General features: G+C 45.3%; 1 protein-coding gene across 9 annotated transcripts in view; it reads right to left on the bottom strand.

Moving 5' to 3' along the window:
- Window positions 1-25,843, bottom strand: part of FOXP1 (forkhead box P1) — a 344,878-nt gene that overhangs the window by 270,194 nt on the left and 48,841 nt on the right. Inside the window, exon 1 of one of the 9 annotated variants that reach the window (XM_021409239.1) lies at window positions 10,867-10,995. The exons of the other annotated variants lie outside the window; for them this stretch is intronic. The gene's annotated coding sequence lies outside the window, so the exon portion shown is untranslated. Of the gene's footprint in view, window positions 1-10,866; window positions 10,996-25,843 lie in introns of those variants that run through there. 9 annotated transcript variants of the gene reach the window in all.

Genomic DNA, 25,843 nt, shown 5'->3' on the forward strand with positions numbered 1-25,843 from the left:
GGTGCTGAGCAGCCTGTGCCCAGCACAGGAACTCCCTACCACGCAGCATTACCGAGTGCTCCAAGCACTGGCACGCTGCACAGCATTGCTCCAAGCATTAGCTGTGGCCTTAAACAATCAAGGAACTTTTTTTTTTTTCTGCCTTTTTTTTTTTTTTTTTGGAGAAATGATCAAACCGGGGGTGGGGACAGAACATCCTGCGTGAAACCGCATCCTGAACAAGCATCACCACGATTCACTGTAAATAAATACTCTCTCCTTGCAGCACTTCCGTCAACTGTCACTGCCTTGGCTCCAATCACCTTTCAAGTCCAAACAGGAAAGCAGAGAAAAGCGAGTGAGATGGCAGATATGAGGTTTAATTTGCTTTTCACTGCAGTTTTCATTGGTGGTGCGCTTCCAATTCGTCGGCATTGCCAGCTGCCTGGAATCACTCCTGGACCCAGTTTTTTCCTGTTAACCTTCATAATTGTATTATTATGGGCAAGCCCACAAACTGCGTTACAAAAAAAAAAAAGCTGTAAAAAGTGCAGCTCCTACCCTTTATTAGATAAGCAGGCAGATTCAAACCCTGCTGCTGCAGACAGAAAGGCAACTGAGATTTGCTAAAGATGTTTCTTCACCTCTGTTTTACATAATGCGAGATGTGGCCATTAAAAAAAAAAAGCGTAGCTGGAGTGGGGAGGCAAAGGGGTTACGGGATGAAATAAGTTTGACCTCAATTTTCCTGGAAACTTATGAAAACATTTATATAAACTTGGAAAGATCAAAGATGCAAGAGGATAGCAACGGCGGGCAGGAGAGCGCAGGCACAGCTGCTGGGTACCTGCACACAGCCCCGCGTGGGGCGGGGACGGTTTGGTGCCCACGAAGCAGACGGAGAAGAGCAGAAGGAGCTGCCTCTCGTGCGCACCCTCTCGCGGGCACCGAGCGCCGACCGGCACCACAGGCACAGGGCAGTCCCAGGGGATGGAAACCAGGGGTAACGCACCAAGCTCCATCAGAGAGAGCCCAAGAACAGAGCTCGGGAGGGGAGGAAAGCCCTTGGCAGGCGCAGGCACCCAGGTGGGGCTGCCGGGATCCCCTCCCCGCTGCACATGCACGCACGCAGCAATTTAATTAATAAAAGTACAATTGAAGTACTACATGTAGCTGCAAAGTATTATTAAAAGCTGTAATGTCTCAAAGGTTCCTATGAAGTCATGTTCTTGCAATTCACCCTTAAGAATTTAAAGACAAAATTACATTTTTGGTAATACTCCGGGGAGCACGCTTTTCTATGTGGCCCATTGTTTGCGTATGATGCATGGCTCTGAGAAAGTGGCATTGTTAGAGGGACCATAAATCACAAAGGGGAAGTCGGATTTTTTTTTTTTATTTTATTTATATACGTGTATTTTTTAAAAAGAAGTCTTATTCCAGCCAGGGCCTTACTCAGCTGCAGCTTTCTGTTCTGTTTGCCTCAGCCAATGAACCAGCACCAGCCCTGCAGGCGCATGCCGGGGGCTCTCGGGCCACCCCCACGCTCTCCCCGCAGCCCCTTGGGAGCACGGAGCTTCCCGCAGCCAGAGCCACGGCTCCTGTCTTGCTAATTCCAAGAGAACGTTTATTTTTCTAAAGACAACTCTTCAAGATAAAAATCTCGAATATTTAAAATTCTGCATTGCCTTTTGAGAAGTTTACCTGCTGTGGTTTGCTTTCTTAGTGTTCTTCAAGTGGTGTCTGTATTTACTGTGGTTATTTACTCTGACATGTATTATTTCTGAACTTGGAACCGAAGTGGGCTCCACGCACTTCAAAAGCAAAGAGCGAATGCCAGAATCACTCACAACCCACACATACCCAGCCCATCCTTCACCCGGCGTGCACGAATTACCTAGTGGCCTGCCTCCCGAAGCAACCACAATAAAGTTCACGCTTTGATGAGGCACGCATATTTTACATCTCACAGCAGCTGGGAACTCAGCACTCCACGGCACTGCCCAGTTTCATTTTAAACTTTAAACCAACCAACGAAACCCACAATCTGGGACATAACGGGTATCACACCGACAATATCCCAACGGTTAGGAGGTAGCTCCTTGCTGAGACCAAACCAGACTAAGCGCTCTGCAAAGGAAAACACCCCCCATTCGTGAGGCCCAAAAGCCAATCAGCAGATGTCAGCCAAGGCCAGGAAGTCAGAGGAGCCTCCAGGCCCTGGCAGCCCAGCCAGGCACCACTGGAACGTGATTCCCAGGCATGGCCGAGCACGCAGCACCCCCTGCTTGAAGGGTGGGAAACCCAGCACACATCACAGCTCAGCCAGGCACCTACTTCTTCTAGCGGATGCATTCCAAAACATGGATTGTGTGGTTCACGTCCTGCTAGGCGAGACCAATCGAATGTGTTCTTATGACCTGCTCAGCACCTCTGCATTTTTGTGTTTTATGCATTTTTATTTATTTTTATACACCTATCCATACATACCAGAAAACTTCAAGCAGCGTTCACCCTCCCTGACAAGAAATAGTCAACTTTTTAAAGCAAATCTGAAATATCAGCTGTCCATTGCTTAGTGGATACACTAACATTCTCAGCATTCCAGGGCTTCCGCTTGAAAAAAAATCACAGCTCTATAAATTAAGTTTCCCTGACACTCCATCCCACGTCACGGCATCCTACTGTCCGCACAGCTTCTGTCCTACATACGCCCAGGCCTCGCTCACCACACCTCGGAGCATTTCCCTGGATGCCTTCCTGCTGCAGCACATTACAAGTACAAACATATCGGTGCTTTTTTCCAAACTCAGTTACAAGCCAGTAACGGGTCAAGCTAAGTGGCAGACATTACTGCCTCGACTCCCAGAACCAAGGAACGGTGTCACTTCATACCAGCTACAAACCTGACCTCCTTCATCTGATTTGTCTCAAGTTAGTCACTACGTTCGGAATGTAAGAAGAATAAATTAGCAAGGATTAAGCATCAGAAAACCCGCTTAGAAAACTTGACTGTGTTAAAATACACACAGTGACGTTAACATCACTCGCTAGTAAATGTGCAGATTAATGAGCTGCATGGTCTAAATACCGCCAAGTAATAGGATCCATCCAGTGCTAGTTATCCCTAAAAATAAGAAAAAACCTGCCTTTCTGTTTAAGACCAAGCGCCTGCAAGTTCACGATGGTTGCCTCCAGAAGCACGTGGCACACTCCATGCCCAAACATCTGCCTCCAGGAGAGCTGACTTCACCCAGCGCTGATGGAAGGCTCCTGCCCGCCCGAGCCTCACGGCTTGGGTATTTTGCTGCCAACAGGACACTAACTGTGCTCCATAAAAGGCTCGGACGTGGTCTGAAATACATGCAGAAGTGAGAGAGCTAAATCAAGCTCATTAGTTTGAGAACTTCCAACGAGAAACATTATGACAATAGATTCCACGTGTTTCTCTCAATTTCTGCACGTTGTGAAGGATTTCCACTGTGTGTTGAGAAAGGCCACCATATGGAAGCAATTACGGCGCACAGCCTCACACCGACTCGTCCTGACACAAGGGCCGCTGACCCATCCTTATGGGCGCTTTAAATTATTTACGTCCAACCCGAATGCAATCCGCTCTACTTGACATCTCTGACCCACAGCGCATTGAGCTTTATGTTGGGTTTCTTTAACACCCAGAGCCTGTCATGGGAAGCTGTGATCTATATCACTGTGAGACGCGCTCCCCACCACCAGACACCAGGACAGGGCTTCAGCGATGAACCACCTGAGAAGTTCTGGCCACAAAGTGCCCACGTCCTGTTCTGCTCTTCACCAGAGTTTGTACAGACAAGGTCATCGTCTTTCTGCCTCCCCTGCAGGATGCCTGGCAAGAAAACCAATGGGAAGGTCAGGGCTTCACCCTACACTTCAGAGAACGGCTTGGGTTGGAAGGATCTTAAAGATGACTTCATTTCAACAGGGACAGACCATCTGAACGCTGCCTCGCATGGGGCTTTGGGACACTCCATCTGCCAGCAGCTCTCGAGCTCCAACAGAACGTTCCCCAAACAAACTGCAGGACGCGGGGAGTGGCAGCAGCACTCCTGCCCATGTCAACAAGCACAGTGCTCTGTCACAGGCAGGGCAGCGTGACCAAAGGAGACACCTCAGGCCTTCTTTATCTGCAGAGGGGACATCTGCGACCACAAGCTGACCCAACCGAGCATGAGCTCGATACAAATCAAAGCGATCTGAATCACTGATTTTGATCATCATATCAGAAAGCAGGAAACATGGTTTAAATCGCTGATTTTAATCTTGTCTTACATTTACGCTTTTATGTTTATTTTTGTAAAGAGAGACTGATTCTAACTGCTTAGCAACTTAATAAAATAGGATCTTTTCACCGAGTTTAACTCCTCCTGCTAAGCACTTTTATTCACTTGTTTCCCTAAGTGCCAGGTTTCGACTTTATTAGAAATTAGTATTTTAATTAGTTGGTAACTTTGTTATTGTATCACTCTTCACCAGCTGAGAAGCAGAAGTGCAGCAAGATGTATGAAAACATTTCTGTTAGTTACATGGAAGTTACTTAAACGCACTGGATACACAAGAAGTTTACACATTTATACGCATTTACTGAACATGATTTGCTGCAAGGACACCCCGTACATCAGGAACTCAGTGGTACTGGAGCTCACCCTCTCACACCTTTATTCAATTCCTAGATGGGAAAAGGAGAACAAGGTTTCCTGTCATTCCAGCTCTGTACTACTTACTCAGTTTTTAATGGAATCAGCAGAGGGATTCCTTTAACTGTCCCTATCTCAGTAGGAACAGAAACCAAACTCCTCATCTACAGGAGAGGTCAGCAGCAGCTGAAGCTCAGCAGTTCCAGCACAGCCGTAACGGAACGAGCTAACTGCAGATACGGGCCTGCCACGATTTGCTTTAAAACGCCACAAGAAAAAAATATATATATTAAACCAACACATTAATTATAGGTTTCAGAATTACCACTGTAAAATTGTGTTTTAAGAAGATTTATAAATGAAACTTTGCAGCCTCTACATGAAGCAATTCTTGAACGCTCTCTAAAAATCATCCGTTCTATTCCGCCTATTCAACTGCAGGTCCAAAAAAACCTCCAACTGCCTCAATTTTGAGCTGAAAATCACTTTTTCCCCCCATTTGATTGACTTCATGAGTCAACACGCAGTTTAAAAAAGATGCAGAGTTCTGTAAGAAGCTACTAACGCTCGGGAACTGGTCTGAAGAACCTGCAGGAGCTGCCTAAGCACCCAGCAGCACCCAGAGCAGTGCAGGCACCCCGGCGAATTAGCAGCATTTCATGAAAGAACAGACAGAAATGGAAACGTGGCTGCTCTCCCGCTGAGGAGCTGAGGCAGACAGCTGTTCCAGCGCCCATTCACACGTGAAATACCTCACCTAAGGGCCGGGGTTTGCCCTGCTAGGGTCCCCCGGGCACATCGATGGCTTTGCCCTCTCCTACGTCCGCTCCGAAAGGGCCCCAGCACCTGCACCCCACATCTCTCTGTCCCACGTGCTCACAGATCAGCTCCTCGCACTGCAGCCTGCCCGAATCCCTGTGACAAAAAATAAGCTGATGGGGGGAATAAAAGGGAGGGGGGAGGAAGAATAGAAATTCACTCCATTGACTGCAGCATCTCTACCACACATAATTCAAGGACTATAGCCGGTATGAATCCTGCGGTGGGGGGAGAAGGATTTTTTTTTTTTTTTAAATCTTTTTCCTTCAAAGAAACTCACCAGAAATAAACTGCTATTCCAACAGGCAAATACTCAACCCATTTACTTTCGGCAAACCTAAATAATAACAAGAAAAAAAAAAAAAAAAAAACACCCCAAAACATCGCAAAGGAATGTTTCACAGAACACGCGGTAAATAAAAGTTTAAGAAATCCCTGGAGTGTTACCACCAGCACTGAATGTGGCATTTCTTTCCTGAAGGATTTGCAAATCCAGCCTTTCAATAGAGGATTTCAAAAACAATAATTAAAGTCTGCCCAGCGAGGAACGGCCGTTTGGGTGTTTCCTTTGGACTTCAAGAAAAATTACAATTACATATAAACACTATCTAAACATACACGTGAGCTCAACCAGGAGGGGCTGAAATGGAAGAATAATACAGCCCACAGGCGGTTTGGCCAGAGAATATAAATATATTCTGTTCCGTACACCTTTAAAGACTATTTCATAAGTTTACATTTTATGGTAATTGGAGATCCCAATTTGACAGCCCCGTGCACACCGCACCCCACCTCCCTGCAACGCACACATACAGAACGGTATTCGTGGCCTCGCTTAAAGGCAGATTAACAGCACAAATCCTTCTCCAAAAAAAAAAAAACGCAATCTGAAGCAGGAAAAAAAAAAGCAACTTCTTACAAGAAGGCCGTTTTACTGTTTATTTTATGATTCTAAGTGAATGGGTGAAGAATAAAGCTATGATTATTTTCCTGCAATCATGGTATATGTGATTTAGGGTATGTTTAAGGGAAAATGTTAACGGAGACAGAAGTCTGTAAATGGGTAAAGAATTAGGGCACAAAAACGCAACGCGCTTCTGCCAACCCATATACAGTCTTCTGTGCAACTTTATTTACTGTTCATAGCTCACTGCAAATGAGTGAAGCTGTCTCAATGCCGTACAAATTTGGATATCAGCTGTCCTATGCAAATTTGGCTCTCATTACGTATGCATTACTGAGCTATGAAATAAGTCAGTGTGTTGTGGTATGTGAATACACATCCCGCTCTTGTTTTTGAGCATAATAGTTTTCAGTGTCTACTGAGTGTTCATATCCTGTGGAATATTTTTTTCTCCCCTTTCCTTTTTTTTTTTTTTTTTTTTTAAATGAGACCCCTTTTCTATTTTTTTAATCAAAATTAAGAAAATAGTGCTCCATTTTTTTTAATCTTGTGTTTAAAAGCAATATGAATTGCAGCCACAGACAGACCTGAAGTAAGAAAGGAAGACTGTGTTTTATGTTGTGTGATGAATTAGCTTTAAAAAGGTTTGAAAAATAAACAAACAACTACCCACAACATTTTTGTGAGCTCATTATGTACTAAGCAAGAAGTAATTTTATCCCTATACCCACATTTTATGTTTTGGGCACTTCTATTTCATGTCCCTTGACACCTTTTCCAATAATCCATCTACTTTATATTGGAAAGCCTCACATGAATAAAACTTTACGGCACTACAGGCATTTAGCCTTCCACTGACATTCCTGGCCTGTTCAATTCTGCAATTCAATCAAAATCAAATCTCAAAATCCTCTTGTCAGCCAGCACTGCTTTCATATGCCCGAGCCCTGTGTAAGGATAACTGCATCCAATCTTTCCCCCAAGCAGTGCTTATATTGTTTTATTACAGTTCAATGAGTGGAGTTCAAAATTACATGCAGCTGCCTACTACTGTGGTCTGTCTGTGTTACGCATGGACACAAGTATTGCCCACCAGGCTTGAAATCATTCACTTACTGGTCTGGCAAGAGAGGCTGTGAACACTTCATTGTATGGCAGAACATCCTGCCTGCTAGATCTAAAGAGAGTGATGTTAGCAGATCAGTCCCTTTATAAAAGGATTGCGAAAGCCCTATGAAATGCAACTCAAACGTGCTCAATGTTAAGCATGTGGCTACTGCACATAAAAGCAAAGATAAACCTCAACATGCACTACTCATTCTCGGAAAGCTTGTGAGGGAAGATAAAGGGCTGGAGAATAAAAGGCATCTTACAGAGTTTTTGTATGAGTTTTAAACGATGAAGCTTCATTTAGACCATTTTTATCTCCTCTCCTCTCTCCCCCGCCCCATAATCTTCACACTGAAACAAAAGGACGAAACACAAAGCTAATTAAATACAATTTAATCAGATGAACAATGCAACGACTCGAAATCCAATAGCTTAAAAACTCCTGCTAGCAATAGCTCCTGTGCAGAGTGGCTGCAGGAAGACAGCATCACACCGAGCGGGACTGCGATCTGGCACTTGTGGGGCCAGTGTCGAGAGGCTCCTCCCAGGCTAGGAAGAGGGAAGAGCTGCAGCCCCAAGGACAAAGGTCCACTCTCACACTCTGCCCAGCTTGGCAGGGAACTTGCCCAAAGCCCTGAAAGCAGCAGCAGCATTGATCTGATCACAAGATTCAGCCGGGGGCACCAGTGGAGCGACGCGATGGTTAACGGATCGCCCGGCGCATCAGCGTTCAGAGAGTTTTCACTTAGCTTTCCGTCAGCATTTCACAGTATTACAGCAATGACCAAAACCAAAAGAGAGAGAAAAAAAAGCCTTTTATCAAAGGTTATTCATCAAATATTCTACTGTGACTAAATTCTGTAAGGCTAGTAAAGGAGAAAACAGAGGCAGCGCAGTTAGACATCCTGCCGAGAAAAGCTCTCCTGGAGATGAACCCCATTACCTTTCAATACGCAGGCCTGAGAACCAAGCTAACCACACAACAAACCGCCGACCTATCACAGCACCACAAAACTGCTCCTCTACAAATCAAGTCCTCATTCCCTCTTCAAAAAAAAAAGAAAAAGTGCACTCAGCTGCTGTGCAACTGGCTCTGCATTGGCCATGCGGAAACAAACCCAGCCGTGCTTCCGAGAGCCCTCACTCAATAGTGGCATGGATGGCCACGTGTGCACCATACATCCATTAATCTATTTCTACAGCTACTTGGACAAAGCCTGGATGGAAATCTGGAAGTGGGACTGTCACTTCTCTGGTCTGGGCCAGGCATTGAGACACAACCCACGAGACACAGCTTTGAGTTCTTGCTCCTACAAGGGTTTGTGGAGGACCAATCAGCCCCAACAACATGTCTCTTATGCTTATTTATTCAGGCTGGGCAGGTACAAGGACAGCTTTGCAAAGGTTTACACAGAAACTCAGGCTGTCAGGAACGCTGCCGTTTCAGAGACCCCACTCCCCTCCCAAGTCACCCAAGGCATCACTCAACACAAGGCTGACGCTTCTCCAGGAGGGGAGGACGGGGCTGTGGGCACACCAGCGCCCCACGGTGGCCCAGTCTCTAAAGTCCTCATGTGCTCATACATTTACATCCCATTTTCCAGGACCTCAAACCCTGACTGAGGCCACCAAGGAGCACCTTTGGCCAACGAAGAGCAAACAAAATGCAACAGACACCACACAGAAAGCCAAGGAGATTCATCCAGCACATGCCCCAGCACAGCCCCTGGTGCTCATAGCGACTTCACCCCCGTGGCTTTGCTGCGAAGCCAAAGAGATGCAGGTGCAGGGGCCTGGTTCCCAGCTGCCCCTTTATCGCCCCGATCGCAGTCTTTACAGGAACACATGTGACTTAGTGAAGGCCTGGATTAATTACATGAACTCCTCCATTAATCAATCAATCAATCCAGCAGAGAGCAGTTGAAATATTGAATTACTTAAGACCAGCATCTTTATATAGGACTTTTAAGGGCCTGCTCTGGAGGACCTTATTCTCGATAATTACATTCTGTCTCACGTGGAGAGGAGCACAGGGAAGCCAGGGGAGCAGCACGGGCTCGGTGCTGCCCCATAGAGGCATCAGCGAGCTTTATGGCAGCAAATTCTCCCTCAGCACCCATGAAAGCAGCCCGTTGTCTCAGCTTCCCAGATTGCAACACTTCCTACTTGTTCAATCAAGATTACTAATCAATTCATTAAGAACGGTAAGATCAGGATTGCTCAGTCCTCAGCAGTGGCTCACATCCAGCTGGCAGAGTGGGAACAGGGGAAAGGAAACGGGGCTGTGTGCTGGCACCCCGGGAACACCCCGACACATGCTTCACAGCTGCAAAACCTGTCACGTCTGTAAAGATTATCTCGTTTACATATGGGGAAATTTCATCCTGAAAGCCAGGCACACAAACTGCTAGCAGGATTAATCTCTTCAGCGGCGGTGCACCTGACCCAGTATATTTAGTCACTGAAACTGGAGAGAGGACTTCCACACCTCTTTCTGCCTTCAGCTCAGTTTGGACAAGGCTAGTGCAGCTAAATCCAGCAACAGGGGAAGAAAAGCAAGGATAAAAACAAGAAAAAACCCAAACCACGGTTGATTCCATGCATATGATCTTTTCCAGACACTGAAAAAGCCCTGTAAGAAACTTTTCATGCAGCATGAGAATTGCTGTTTGCCTTAGACAATGAACTGACGAAGTTCTCCCTCTGAAAAAGACTGGCCTACAAGACAGACAGAGAAATATCCACTCCTATGCACTCCTGCCCACAACAAATATAAATATTTCATCTATTTTAGCTGCAAAAGCCTGACTGATGTCATCAGCACCCCCCACACCCAGCCCTGAGCTGAGCACAGCCCCTGGAACACACGGACCACCACAACCCTTCAGCCAGGTGCAAAGGGGACAGAGCAGCAGCCTGGACACAACCGGGTACACAGGACCCAGAATCAAATAAATGCAGCAATACAAAGGCAGCATTTAAACGTAACTTTTTTTTTTGGCAGAGACAATAAAAGAAATACTTATTACACATCCTAAATGTAGGATGGCACAGCATGTTAACATATTGCTGCACATCCTTTATAGAATTACATCCAAATCTATATTAAAATAATGTTAAGGTTGTAAAAATCTAGGCAACAAAGTTGGCAACATCAACAGCTAGCACACACAATCTTGATTTCCACCTTTGCAATGAGTATTATGATAAAGTCTTCAACTACACAATCACATTTTTTCCAAGGGATTCCCACCTTGGTGTAGTTATTAAGCACTCCTTTTTACCCATATAAAAGCCATACTCCCAGCAGCATGCACCATTTATCTAGCACACAGCATCCAAACCCTGAGCCCAAGAAAAAACTACCAAGTTCCTCCTGACCGTTTCTCCAGCTCTGTCTCAGCAGCGTCAGGATTTATGACTTCAATGAAAGGCTTTCCACCTCTGCTTGCAGAGAAGGTTGAGGGCATTGCAACCATTCCACTAGACGAGGCAAACCAGAGGCAATTGATAGCTGCTGTTCTGATCTACCCAGGAACCCAAGGATCCAATCTGAGCCCACTATGACTCACAGCCTTAGGGGATGCCAACAGCCTCTGTGCTGCATGGATGGCCCCAAATGACTGCAGCTGTGGCTGCAAAGCCCAGCTCACTTCTGCAAAACCAGCCACAGGTGTCTCACGTTGGGCAGACAGCAGTAAGGAATGGGAACAACGTGGCAGGCTCAGAGCCATTGGGCATGGAGGATGTGCCCAAGCCCATACAATAAAAAGGAAGAATTCCTTCTACTGGGACAAACTGCTGCCATTCCTGCTCACTTAGTTTTTCTTTAGGAAGTCTAACGGAGGTAGTGAGACCCATGGGTGCTCTCAGAAGCTGCCCTGAGAGCTGTGGACCCACAGAGCTGCTCTCAGCCTTAACCCAGCAGGGTTTACAGGTCAGCAGGAAAGCTCCTGTCACCTGCTCACACCTACAGGAACGCGGCCTGATGTGCTCAGGAGCAGGAGCCATCTCCCAGCAGCTTCGTTTGGGGCCCGTTTTAAATTCTAGAGAAAGTCACAGGTGTTGTTAAATGAGGTGGCGTGTCTCAGTTCTGCTGACACCTAAACAGTGTTTATTGTTCTGGGGAAGGGGCTGTGCTAATGCACAGAAACTGCCAACTATCACATTTTTACCCTGATCTGTGGCGTTCTCCATCCTCCCCAGTAATTTGCGCTTTCTTCTCTTTCAAAGACTCCCATAAAAGGCTTTTACAGTCAATACACGGTCTTATTAGCACCCAGTATATATTCTCTTTTACAAAGTACGTGTTTACTTTGACTTCCCCATTACAGAAACGGGAAATACACGACTGTTGCCATTTCAAGTACCAGACTTTTAGAGTCAAGGACATTTCTGAACCTAGAAACAGGTCATTAAAACAAAAGCGCAATTTAAATAAATCAGCAAAAATCAATTGAGAAAAGCTTACGCTGCAGTTGCTATGACTAAAGAGAGTTTTGAAAGCCAAAAGGAAGGAGTTAACCTTTGTTGAAATCGCATCAGACAGTGCTTCGGTTACTGCAGTACACGCTGCAGTGGAGCAACAGCACCTCCCTACCTGCAGCTCTCCGGGGGTCATACCCAAAGCACTGCCCTTCCAATGTGGGTGACAACCAACAGCAGGTACAGGAGAAAATCTGGTGGATTGAGCAGGAAGCTGCAGAGAACTATTTCTGAAATGTAAATGAGACTCCGCTACTTTCATTTCGTTACTGCTGCAGCACCGTGCCGAGATGAAGTTTCCATCTGTGATTTCCAGGACAGGATATCAGCCATTTCTGACAGCATCCATCGGAAACGAGATAGACAAGTTGCTCATATTTTTTTGTTATATAAAAATATTTAATCTTTATCGAGCCTTCCCTTGGACAGAGCTTATGGGAGATAATTCTGTACCGCGGGGAACAATCTCAGAGCAAACACGCGGCCTTACCAGCCCCCTCTTTCATTTTCCTTAAGTAAAGAGTTACAGTTAGAAGTGGACTAAATACTTGAAAAGATAGCTCTGACAAGGCCGTGCTAAATCTTGTACGACTCCTTTGAATAGTCTCAACGAGTTAAATGCTGTGTGGTATCAGGCCTCAAGGTTGTGAGCAAAGGAAAATAATTTCAAACCTCTCACTGAACTGCAGGACTCGTGGATCACTTTGGTACCGGTGGCAATTTAAGCCCACATCCCAGAGACAGAACACCCAGCAAAATTATTTCCAACACTTGTTTCTTTTTCACAACATTTTTATCATCCACCACACCAATTTTTCAGCAAAAAAACGCTGAAGTCAATGATGATGCAATTAGGGCTTTGATTACATGATGACAGCAAATCGATTTTAAAGCAGATTATATCAACAGTTGGGCAACAGGAGAGGCAGACATTATGGAAATCAAGCCCCTTAATATCTTTAAGATTCCATAACCCCAGAGAGCATGTTTAATTCACCCTCTTTTATTCCAGATGGTCTCACAAAAAAAACTAAGTTATCACATTCTGGTAGCCCATGATAACACACTTTCTATGACATGATGTTACTACACGTTAAAAAAAAAAAGGCAAAAAAAGAAAAAAAACAACAACCCTACAATAAAAAACCCCAATCTGTAACTATTTCCCCAATAAGGTGACATTTGCAGCAACACACATTTTTAGAGAACCGCAGGATGCAGCACAGCACTTACTTCCACAATCTGCCAGTGGACCGGCATCGCGACTGCCTTGTGAAGTCAACCGGAGTTACACATAAGTATTTAGGAGCAGGATTTGGCTTCAGACACAGCATGAAAGCAGGAATAGGGAAGCATTGTGCTGCCTGTTTTCTCACAGCAGATCCCAACTAGCTTTGGCTATGGATCCGGCGCTGCGAGCCAATTTCGAGAAAAAGAGACTTCGACCCTTTCCTTTCTCTCCATTTCTGTAATCTCTTCCAGGCACAAGTGCTCGGGCACGCCGCCCCCCAGCCCCACGACCGCACTAAACCACTGAAGGACTTTCTATTCTAATGCTATCTCGCTGATACAAGATTACTCCCGAACCACATCAAACCCCGTAATGCTGTGAAAGGCAAAAACGCTGCCTCAAGAAAGAGGCACAGAGTGGATTATTTTAGTCTTGTTATCTAAACAGCACTTTTAGATTTATGTAAAAAGTAATGCAATGTTACAGTAAGTGTTCCTCCCCTGGGGGCAACTTCGTGCCTGTATGGATTAAATGTACATGCGTAAACACTCGTGAAAGCTAATTATACTCCCGAAAACACCCCGCTCTTACCATACCATAATCCTACAAAACAAAAACACTTCAAAAAAATTTCGGATCATAAACAATGCTATCTCGTGTCTTTGAAACTCTTCAGAGATTTGCACCTGAGAATCCCAAAGCGTTCCAACTCCTGCTCTTCTCAGTCGGGCAGGCACGAGATGCCCACGGGGGAAACCCGCACGGAACGCAGCGCTCGCTGCCTCGTCTGCGTGGGAAGAACACGAAGGAGTCACCTGAATCTTGTGGGTTTTTTTCAAATGAAACTCTACGAAATTTGGACCTTTTTTGTTGTTGTTCAAGATGTAAAAACCCCACCTTGTAACGAACACAAGCTCGAAGCGGTATCTTCCAATGGACCGTTTTACTCATTCTACAATTTCTTACCCAAATTACACAGGTATAATTATTTTGACACTGTAATGAAAAGAAAATGGGATTTGGGCACTGTGGGTTTATCTAATAACACTATTTCTTGCCAGACTTCACAGCACTGACAATCACAAAGAGCCCTGTCCATTCCAATAGGAAATATTTGATTTTACTGTAGGAACATTATTTATTTTCACCAAGTCGCTATTATCAGAAAGGATATGATAGCTGAATAATAAAAATGAAATCAAGAAATTCTGGTGTTTCAAGGCTTTATTTTTTTCTGCTCTCACTTTTGACATTTTCTTCCCCTGGAGAGACAAGATAAAGTGCTGTCATAAATGGGTGACTTTTCTTGTCAAATGACAGATTTGATTCTCCATGGCAACCACAAATCAAGGTGCTAGTCTGAATTAAAGCTTCTCTTAAAAGGCGTCTTTATGTTTATAAAATGAATTTAAATTAAATGGGTATTAGGTACAGTTTTTTACCTCCATTTATTTATTGACTAAGGAGCTCTGTACTGCGTGGAGCATATTTGCATTTTAAGGAAAGACAACATATTGCACTGGCAGATGCACAAACAAAGCAAGTTACAAGGTCAGGCTACATATACTAGTTTACAGTACTATGAATGGTATACAGATGGACAGCAAGCAGTTAAGAGGTACTTAAATACTGGAAAAAAGCACAAAAATTACCTACAGAGTAACAGATGAAGGAAATCTCTCCTCATTTCATAACACTGCTTTCTTCCACGCACAGTTAATAGAGAGCCATGTAATTGTCGCAAACAGAATGCCAAAAGGGAAAAAAAATAATAAAAAAAATCAGATGCTTCATCCTGTGCCCTTATGCAATCTTACTACCGGGCATGATTCGCTCTTACAAATGGTTGTTAGCGTGACTTTCAAACAGCCGAATCAATCCCAGATTTCTAAGTTTGGCAGCTCTAAAAATTCACTTTCCAGAGGTCACAGCACGTCTGAATGTTTTGGGGCAGCGATGGCCCTGCCCATCCCACATCACCTGCCTTCTTAGCTCTCTTTTAACAGCCTGAAGCCCAGCGAACACAAACCACGCTGCCAACTCTCCTGTCCGTTCCTCCCAGAGGGGCAGGAAAAATCTCTGCACAGACCTTGTGAAACACTGAGCGTGTAGGTAGCGTCACACGTATATTTTTGCACGCATTTAGAAGGAAGGAAACACTTCCAGCCTTTCAGGTAGCATTGTAAAAAAACAAACAAACAAAAGAAAAAACAATATGCTGCCGGTTTCAGGAAGGCAGGTTACCACAGTGGAGTGCTCCTGGCTCTGCTCCCCACCCCGAGCAGCTGAGAGCTCTTACACCAGAGAGCTCCAGAGCTCCGCACTGTCGCTGCCTTTCTCCAGAGTCAAGTGGCTCCGCGTTTGCTGCCCTTGTAAGCTCTGCCAAATTTGATTTTAAGCCTCCTGAAGTTAAAGAAGGTTTATACAGTATTAACACAAGATCTTCTCACACATTTCTCGAGTTATTACACAGCCTTTTATCCAAAATTACAATTTTAAGCAGCACAGAAAGCTGCCGTTCAGCTCCGCGGGTAGAGATGGACAGAGGATGTCTTCATCCCTCCACAACACTCTTTCCATTTAATATCAGGAAAGGGCAATAGAAGGGTGCCAGGAAGCAATAAATGCCAAAACCCCATGCCTGTACCCTCACTGTGATCAATGCCCACACTGCAGCATCCCAGCACATCACTGTCCTGCCATGCAGCCGTGCCCAGTACTGCACAGGGCCCTTTGCTTGGCCCTCTGGCCCCAGTGCCCCACCTGAAGGGCTGGGGAGGGGGTGAGCAGCAGCCAGGCCTCCCTGCATCGCTGGGTAAACATTCGCCATATAAAAATCAAAGGACACTCTGCTAATGGACTACTGTATAAGGAACAGCCCCATTAAAACACGGCTAATCCGTACCAGGAATGTGCATTTTATGGGGTAAGCAACTGAATTTCCGAGATTTTTATTGCAAGAAAAGAAAAAGAAAACGAGTCCACCTATTCCACTCGTGCTGTAATCCGATCACAATGTTTATCCGTGCCCATCACAGCGCTGTATAAATGAAGTCCCAAGAAAGGGTCTGAGAAAATAAAATATGGTTAACTTCAAACAACACCTCCAGCTCAACTCCTGAAAATCTTTGGCACTTCTTTCTGCACACTTCTGGACATACTCGAGGTTAAGAGGCAGCCTCCTCAAGGTCCCCACAGTGCGCTCATAGAAAAACTCCCAACTTAACCCAAGCAGAGGGAGCGGTGCCCATGGGAAGCTCACTGCAGCACATGCACAAGCCAACATTATGGCATGGGCGCTGGTCAACACAAGGGACTGGGAGCAACGTCCACACCTTGAGCTCAAGTCTTCTTGAAACAATGAGCAGCGTGAAGGTGCAGCACTAAGATAATACCACGCGTCTCTGCAGAAAGCAGGGCATTTTTCCAGACCTTCAGTGCCAGCTGACAGCAGGGATTTGCTGAACGAGCAGGCAAAGGGGAACTAAGCACTGAAACAAAAACTTGTGGCCACTGAAATTGTTATAAAAATTGTATTTCAGAGATGTATCCCCATGGTGCCGCTCAGGACAGGCCGGCAGCCGGACCCGCAGCTGTTCTCCATTTCAACTCTAAGTGGAAAAGCATGGTCCACAAGGAAATACGGGCAGCAAAACCCTGCAGACTGCCCTGCACTGGGGCTCTCCACCCCACTACTGCTGAGGCTGCCCCAGAGGCTGGTCAGCCTGCTCCTGGCAGCTGCTGCGGAAGAGCTGAAGAGTAGAAGAGCTGCCCAAAAGGCAGCAGTGAGCACCACCTCCTCCTCCCAGCTCACATCCACTCGTGCTGGGGGTGCAGGACTGGGTCACACAGGTGAGCAGTCAGACACCTGAAACCCAGACAGGGCGGCTCACTCTGCTGAGTCAGTGCAGCCAGTGGGCATTTCTGGGTTTTTCGCAAGTGCCTTAAATCCTCTTCTTACTTGTTGTAAAGAACACAACACACCCTTCCTACTGTTTCTACTGCACGGTGCTTCATTTTATTGAGCACAAGCTCAACGCTGGTGATAGCCAAAAATTTTGCTGCTCTAATACTATATGTTATCTGACGTTTCCTAACACTGAGCTCTGGGATTTGAGACTGACCACTCTTGACAGAGATGGATAGTTTGCATAAGAGTTACAAAGAGAACAGCAGAGGCTTCAGTGTTATTTTAAGCAGGGAAACTATGCAACATACTTTAAAAAGTGAAAAGACGACCAAGAAAATCTTTGGTTGGTAATCACAGTCAGGAAATGCCAGCAAATGTTTTGAGATGCTAGCTGCAAATTTGAAAAATGTTAAAAGCCAGCTTTGCTACCTTTAGCAGTGAACTATAAAGCTAATCATATATATTTTTGGGGTCCTTAACGTGGACCAGATGGAACTACACCACATCTAAATAGAAAACATTCTCTAGCTTGTGGGCTGGTTTGAATTTTACTTCATTGGATAAATGTGGAAGACAAAGTCACCAGTATGTTTTATCCTGAGTAAACCATGAAGCAATTAACAGGAGTTCAAAGATACCCTGTCGTTCATCAAATACCTCACTGGCTTCTGGATGTCACGCTGGAGTTCTCTCGAGTGGAAAAGGAAGGCTGTCAACTCGAGACCTGAGCACTGCAATGAGGACCTGGTGGAAGCGAGCCCAGGTGGAGCACCTGCTGCGGGGTCAGGCTGGGGGGCTCCGCTGCGCCTTCCTGCATCCTAAAAGCCATTTTTCTCATCTGTCATTTTGTTAGGAACAAAAAATTCGTTTCGGGAAACTTGATAACAAGGTATGGAAACAGTAGACACAAATGTGCAAGGTAAATAAACTCGGGAGAATAATCTCAAATCTCCTTTTAAGTTATACAATTATTTACTTGTTCTTCTTTGAGCAAACATAAAAGACTACCTCTCCCAGGCTCCAGGCATTGTTACCATCAATTAACTAACAATTCCATAAACAATAAAAGTATTACAAAAACAGCAGCACATCCCCACCTACACATTAGCACCAGTCAGCAAAAAAAAAAAAAAAACCAACAAAAAACTACAAACAACACTTCCTACTCCTTGAATTCCCAAAGGAAACTCCACCCCAGCTGCGCAATCAAAAACACAGACTTAACAGAGCGCTGCAAGGTTAAGCGGCAATTTTAGGTGTTACTCGTAACAAAAGTAAAACCATTTCAGTGAGGAGGGCGAGCACAAGCTGGGAACTTTGTGACTTTTCCACAAATGACGACTTTCTGCAGAGATGGCGTTCTCTGTTTCAGGATGCTGGGAGGCGAATGGGTTTCGATGAGAAGAAGATAACCACAGCAAACCACAGCCCAGGCTCCACCATCCACGCCCCAAGACGGCAGCGAGGTTTCCCTGCACAGCAGAGCCCATGTCAGCACAGAGTGCAGGATACAGGACGGTGGGAAGGGGAGGACAGGCTGCTGCCTGCCCTCCATTGCCTGCCACAAGCCTTTGCTTGCCTCTCCCCGCCCGTTTCTCAATTCTGAGCTCAGTTTCCTGCGGGTCAATACTGCACCACCCGGTGCCCATGCAACGCCTATGGGATCGGTGGAGTCATGCAAATGGCACTGCATAGGCACAGTCTTCTTTTCTGATTCATTATGAATAGGCAGAAGCCATTTTAGTTAGCATGATGAACATCTTCATTCTTAACTTTTGGGGAAAAAAAAAAAACCTTAAAAAAAAACCAACAAATCTTGATCTCCCTCCCTCTCCTCAGCTCACCCCACATCAGCCCGAAGAGCCCACAGAGTCACTGCCCCGCTCTGAAGTTAGGCAAACCTACAGCAGGCCAATGCCAGCAACCTACAGAAGTGTAGGTTGATAGGACTCAGCAACGCACACACGCTGCACATCTCAAAAATGCAGAGGCTCATCATTCAGCTCACCAGTCTGGTGCTTTCCTCCCAGGTACCTTTCCTCTGTCAAAGTTAATAATGCTTTGCCCCAAAACATTATGGAAAAATCCAGCTGTCCCCTGGGCATTAATGTGGTGCATTTGAAGAATCCATTCAGTCTTTAAACCTGTGAAATACAAGAGTTTTAATCCTGTTCTAAGTGCAGGTTTCAATACAAACTGAACTTCCAACCTTCTGGGATTCCTTTATAATAGTTAGTGATACAGATGAGAATCTCCTTCAACATAGAAGCAATAATAAAGCAAGAAGTAAATGCTACAGCAGAGGAGGTCGATTTATAAAACGCATGTGTAAGAAATAGTTATTTACCTTCGTAACAATCACTTTCTTCTTGGTTTCTCTGCCATCAATGTAACTTTCTCCAAACAGCAACTTCTTAGAAGATGTTTGTCAACTTCTGTCATTCACAGATGCACAACAAAGAAAAATGTATATCTTTCTAATGAGATGCGCAACCAAGGACGGTTGTCATCATCACAGCATTGCTGTTGTGACATGTATTTCATTTTCTTCAATACATAACAGCAGAGCTGTTTAATCCAGCAGTCCAAGCAACGTCCAAATAAGCATTAATAATGCGGTGAATAACTGATCATCATGAGATGGTTTTCAGCAAGATAAAGGGTCTTCCCTCCCCCTTTTAAAAATACCCTCCCAGATAGACTCCAGCAAGGCAGGAGTGCAGCGGGCACACACGTGCAAGTGCCAACCTGCTCGCTGCATCACAGCTGGCAGCCAGGCAGCAGGTGGGGGGGGTAAGGGGAGGCAATTAGCATCATCGTGTTTCCCATTTTTCAAGGTAGATGGCAACCTCTGTTTCACAGACATGTACAAATTCGCGTACAAAACCCACTGCATAATACAAAGACATCTGTGTTTACCAAAGTAATCATTATTGTTTAAAGCGTAATTTTTACACCATTTAACAAATAACTTTAGCTCCGATGATCGTGGCGATTTTCATGATAGACTTTAAAAGTTCATCAGAAACGTGTAGTTGCTATCATGTGCTGAGCACCCAGACAAGCACCATAGGTTAGGGGCAGCCCCCCGACCTCAGTGCATGCTTCAACCCCATGCATCTCAGAACACGGTCCCACAGTGATTTTGCTCCTTGCTCACCTGCATCCACAACTCAGAGCCATCCTTGAAGGCTTCCAGCATCAAACTCCCCAAACCAACGTCACCAGGGCATTTTCCCTCTTTTCCCCCAGCAAACCAGCCTGACAGCAGCATGTACCCTTGGTGCCCTGAGCACAGGACAGGGTGGCACATGGCAAGCTGCCACCAAGGGATGTGCTGCAGGCGGCCACACGCGGAGTGGGGAGCTCAAAGGAGCTGAGTCGAGACCCCGCTGTGCGCTCAGTGATTATAAGATTAGTGTGTTTTTATTTAAAGCATTATCCGTTAACATCCCGTATTACAAAAGCAGCACAACAGTATCGACAGGCTGTCAATATTAATAGGAGTGTCTAATGTTATATCAATACTAATTTAATTTCTGTTATCTGCAAGCTGCAGGGCCTTTCTGAAGAAACAGAGGAACAAGAATGAGAGCCCAAGCAGTGACAGAACAGGAAAGCAAATAATTCCTTCAGCTTTTCCATCCTCTGCTGGCACCATGTTAGCACAATTATCCTTGGTTTTTCTTGAAGTCTTGACACCACCAACAAAACCCCTTCAGCTTTTTTTCCAGCACCACCAGAACCTCCCCACTAGCTTCTTCCTGTTGGCCAAAGAGCATCTTTGCAGAATATTTTTCCTAACCACATGCATCCAAAATCCATAAACTAAATATGTCAGGAGCAATACAGATTGGATGAATAACTCACCCTTACAAGGTAGCGTCCATTCACAAAGAAGTTCTAGACCAGCAGAAGACCCACTCTTATCCAGACCCTATCAACCCCATGTAAAAAGCATGTTCTTCACTTAACGCAGAAAACATATTTTTGGGGATCTGTAAGAGGTAAAACATCTCAAAGACGTGGATTTCAGCGAGGTTCAGATAACTGCTCTGGGAGCACAGGGGAAGGACAAGGGCTGCAGGTGGAAGAGGTGGCCAAGGGGCCGTGCGGGAGATGCCCTGTGCTGCAGGAATGCCGCTCCACCCTGCGCATCCCATCACTTGCAGCCTGCTTCAAAAGACAGAGGAAGACAGGTCCACAATTACAAAGTGTCAAACTGAACAAAGTAATTGAGCTAATTATGTAAACATTCATTATTAATAATATTAAAATATCCCGTTTTGCATTTTCTTTCAGTGGCAAAATGAGCAGCATCCAAGAACTCAGAATTATCATCTAAGAACTGAGTACAAGAGGAAATTGTCTAAAATGAAGATACAGTATCAAAGAAGAATATTTCTCTTCCTTTAGCACATGACTGATCCTAACTGTACTTGCTACAAAGCATTAAGTGGGGAAAATATTCTTCTCCTTAAATACATTTCAAATAAGTGATTTACGGTCTTCAAACTGTGAAGGAGAGAAGTGGAAAAGAGGAAGGTATTGGGGTAGGAAATTGGCTTCCCTCATGATACTCTGTGATGTGTGACCACTTCCCGCGGGTGAGCGGATCCCCCTCCCCAATTAATTAGGATGCCAGTCTGCCAATCCTCACTGGAGAGCCAGGCGTTGGGAGCCCACCCCATAGCAAACCCCATCCCTGTGGCTTTACATCACCATGCCAAACTGAGACGGGTGATGGTACCAAACTGAGTTTGATCTCCCTACAAAATACCTTGAAATGCCAGTGAGGAGCTGGGTGGGTGGCAGACCCCTCCCTGATGCTGGTCCCTATCTCAATGGATGGTGAAATCCTCCAAACCCTCAAATGGGAAGGCAGCAAAAAAATGTCAAAAATGGAAGTGAGGACAAATCAAATTACATGCTGCAATTTAAACGTTGACTTCTACGTGAGCACGGAGAGGTGCTGCGCTCTCCCCACAAGCCCATGTCCAAGTTTACAAAGACTTCCACACACAATTCTACCTTCAAACAGACCTTTCTTGCTAACTATGCTCATTTCAATCGCACGTTATTAACATTAATTGGTGACTGTGAAGATGCTATGTCTGTCAGGTTGTTGTCCTGAATAACAGAAAGAAAGACAGAAAACAAGGGGAAGCTCTGTGGCCTTGGAGAAGCAGGGACTGTGCCGATGCACAAATCACTTCCAGGCAGCTGAGTTGGGAGCCAGAAAAGTATCTTGGAAAGAAAAAAAAAAAACAGTGAGAAAGTAACAAACAAGCAATGCAATGGCCAAACCGTACTATGGGAAGCTAATCCAAGAGGAGTACCATAAATGAGAAAAGGATAAGAAAAAAATTAGGAGTTATTGGACAAGGATTAGCGTAAGAGAGGTAGCTTCCTACCAGGAAACGGGGATTGAATGGCGTGTGCAGAGCACAGCCCGGGACCTTGGAGGAGGCAGGAAGAAACTACAAGGCACGGCGATGCAGTTTAGCCTGCAGACTAAGAGAACAAATTAGAGGGAGGCTGTCAGGAATGAGCACCCACCAAGGCAGCCCTGAGGAGAAACACCCAAGGAGGATCCACAGGAGAGAATGAATTTGGTCGCTAAGGTCTGCCTGCCTGTTTTGAAGCTCCAAACCTGGCTGCTAGGACTTCCATACACAAGAACAGCCCTCAGAGGATGCATTCTGTCCCTGTCTCCAGGCTGGGCTCGGTCCTCACCAGCCCTCCTGCAGTCCCTCTCCGTGTGCCCACTGCTCAGGGAGCAGGGCCTGAGGCAGGAGCGCAGATGGGAGCAGCCACAGCTCATCACCTGCCTAACGAATGCCAGCCGCCGGTGATTTGTAGGCATCCAGCAGATTATTATTTTTGAGAGAATGAAAAGAGAAGAGGGGCACCAGCTTAAGGTGCTGCTGATGAATGAAGATGAAAAGATGGTTTTAGGGTGAGAAGTGTTTGTCTAGTGTGACCTAAACCGTTCAAACCTCATTTGATAGATGATGGACATTTATTCCCTGCTATGTGTCATTTCAAAGTCTGAGGTTTATATTAAACAAGAAGTCCTGTCCTTCTTAGTCGTTCTGTCTTCCCTGCAGTTTAGCACACAGCACAATACCTGGAAATGCAATCATATTTAGCTTTTATAATAAAGTCATATGGTCACTAGTAGTACATATTGGAAGACACATTTTATTGTTTTTCATTATGTAATTGTGTGCTTCATTGCTTTTCATCAGTTTTTCCTTGTTGTGGGAGGTGGCACAGCCCAGGAAAACCATTTCCCCGGGGCTCCTGCTCCGAGGGCAGCTCGCTGTGCTCCCGCAGCACAAAGCAGCCCTGCTCCGCTCAGCCCTCTCCCTGCAGAGGGGTCCCAGGCTCCTGATAAGCCAACAGCTCCTGGCCTGAGGCCAGGCACACCCTCCTCTTCCACTCAACGAAGCTTGTCACTGCTCAGATAACCCATCTCCAGTTTAAAGTAAGGATGCCAAGCTGCTTTCAGCACCAGAGAACGGATTTTGGAAGCCCTGCATTTCAGCTGGCTGCAATCCTCTCCGCCAGCCCCACATCACACAGCTGGAGGGCTCAGCCCAAATGAGGGACTCCCAGTTAAAAACAAAAGCAGTGAGATGTTGTCCCCCAACCACTTCTGCTCCTTTATCATTCGGCGGGTTTCATCACAGCAGGAAGACAGCCCAGGAGTTACCACTCAGACTTCCCCCTAAGCACAAGGAAGGGAATTCAAGGGATAACCACACTGCTGCGGGGATATCCCCATGCTGCTGGAGCTACCAGAGAGGCTCCTGCAACTGAAATGGAAATGAGACCTTTCCCGACCCTGAGCCCACCTGAGCAAATTGCTCCACAGGCACTACAACACCAGGAACGGGGCCAGGGCATGGCTGGAGCCCCTGCAACAGCCCTAAGAGCTGCAGAGCTGAATCAGTGCAGAAATCTGGAGGACAAAAGTGCTTTCCCTCCTTATACCCCAAGAAATTTTGCTCTGGATTTCAGTTTGCACCCTTACAGGAAGTTGATGTTTGGAAATAAATAGTCTGTAATATGAACTGGGTTTTCTATGAACAGCCAATGTCACAGTTTTCAATATGAGGGTTCCTCACTTCTAAAGAGACATGATCATTCAGTTACAGAAGTTTACACTCCCATACGTTAAAAACAAATACACTGGGCCAATAAAGTGTTGCACTAAACTATACTCGATGTGATATGTTCCTACTTAGTACTCACACAAAGCACCGCAGCATTTAACCACCAGTAAACTTACTCATTTACCACATCTACTCCTTTAAATGTGCCCTTAGATTTGTTTTCCCAGCACTTGCTCGCTGAGACTGTTTCCAGTGTTGTTTTTTCTTGAGTTCATTTTACCCAGATTCTCAGTCAGAAAAGACCACCACAAATTCACCAAAACTGTATTTCTCTGCTGCATTTCATCCTGGTCCTTGCCCCGAGTGAGTTCATCCCATTCCTTTCCCGAGCTGAGGACACCGCCTCTACTCCATGTGCTGTCCACACCCTGGCTATGGGATGCTGAGGCCTCCTGCACCCCAAACACACAGATCTCTGCACCACCAGCAATAGGCAAATTCCCACTGCAATGCATCTGAGTCCTTGAAGACCTCACAAGTGTGCATCCAAGCTCAGAGCAGGAAGCCTCGGGTTATATTCCATCACGTTGCTCCATCTCACTATACTTTTAAAGCTTTAAAAAAAAATCAAATTTCTATTGAATTTCTCCTTACACAGCTGCATCTGTAATGAACCCCCATAAAAGTTAAAACTTACATTCAGTAATCATATGCAATTGAAACATCATAAAATGAGAAGTCAAGGAACTGTATGTGGGCTGCAATGACTTGTCTTATTGTATTCATTCCCTTAATAAATATATCTTAAAAATAACCTCACAGTCACACATTTGCAATATAATATAAAAATAACACTGGATTCAAATTATTAAACAGGTAATTTAATAGAACGAGAATTGAAATGTAGGACAGCGTGCAACTTTATGCCATAGGAATAGGATGATTTTAGCCAACACAACTACTTCTCTTTTTTGCATTATCTTTGCATTTATAATACTACACCATCCCCATAACCTTGACACCATAGTCACCTTAGCAACAAACAAGGGGTAACATTCACATATAACTGAAATCCCAATAGGATATAGGAGTAAAACAAGAATCAGAGGCCCTTACCCTGTTGCATTTTTCTTAGTCGCATATATGTAGGCTGGGAGGATTTAAAAACGGATATGTTTGTACAGGATTACATCCACAAATATGAACCATTTGATTTAGAGTACTGTAATGAAAGAGAAAGGTCTGAGCTGCCATCAGTGGCCAGAAGAAGAAAGGTCTGAACCCCTGCAGGCCAATGCCTTTTCCTTAGCAATGGCCAAGACCTCCATCTCCACCTCCAGGTACAAGACACATTTTAACACAGCTTTTATCTCTGGGAGAAGCAGTTTCTGCTTGGCCCTGTGCTAGCTTCAACCTAAAGCAAGAGAATTTATATTCTCCTAGCTTGCAAAAATAAATAAAACGAATCTGCTGCCATTTAAGGTATATGCAGCCCAGCCTTGCTTCCTCTTCTAATAACTCCATGCTCGGAGCCCCACGTCTGCAGCACAGCAACACGTCACTTCCCTGCTGGGACGGTGGCTGCCAGCGCCTGTCCCCACATCACGCCTT

The sequence above is a fragment of the Numida meleagris genome, chromosome 11, assembly GCF_002078875.1.
Source record: "Numida meleagris isolate 19003 breed g44 Domestic line chromosome 11, NumMel1.0, whole genome shotgun sequence".
NCBI classification, from domain to species: Eukaryota; Metazoa; Chordata; class Aves; order Galliformes; family Numididae; genus Numida; species Numida meleagris.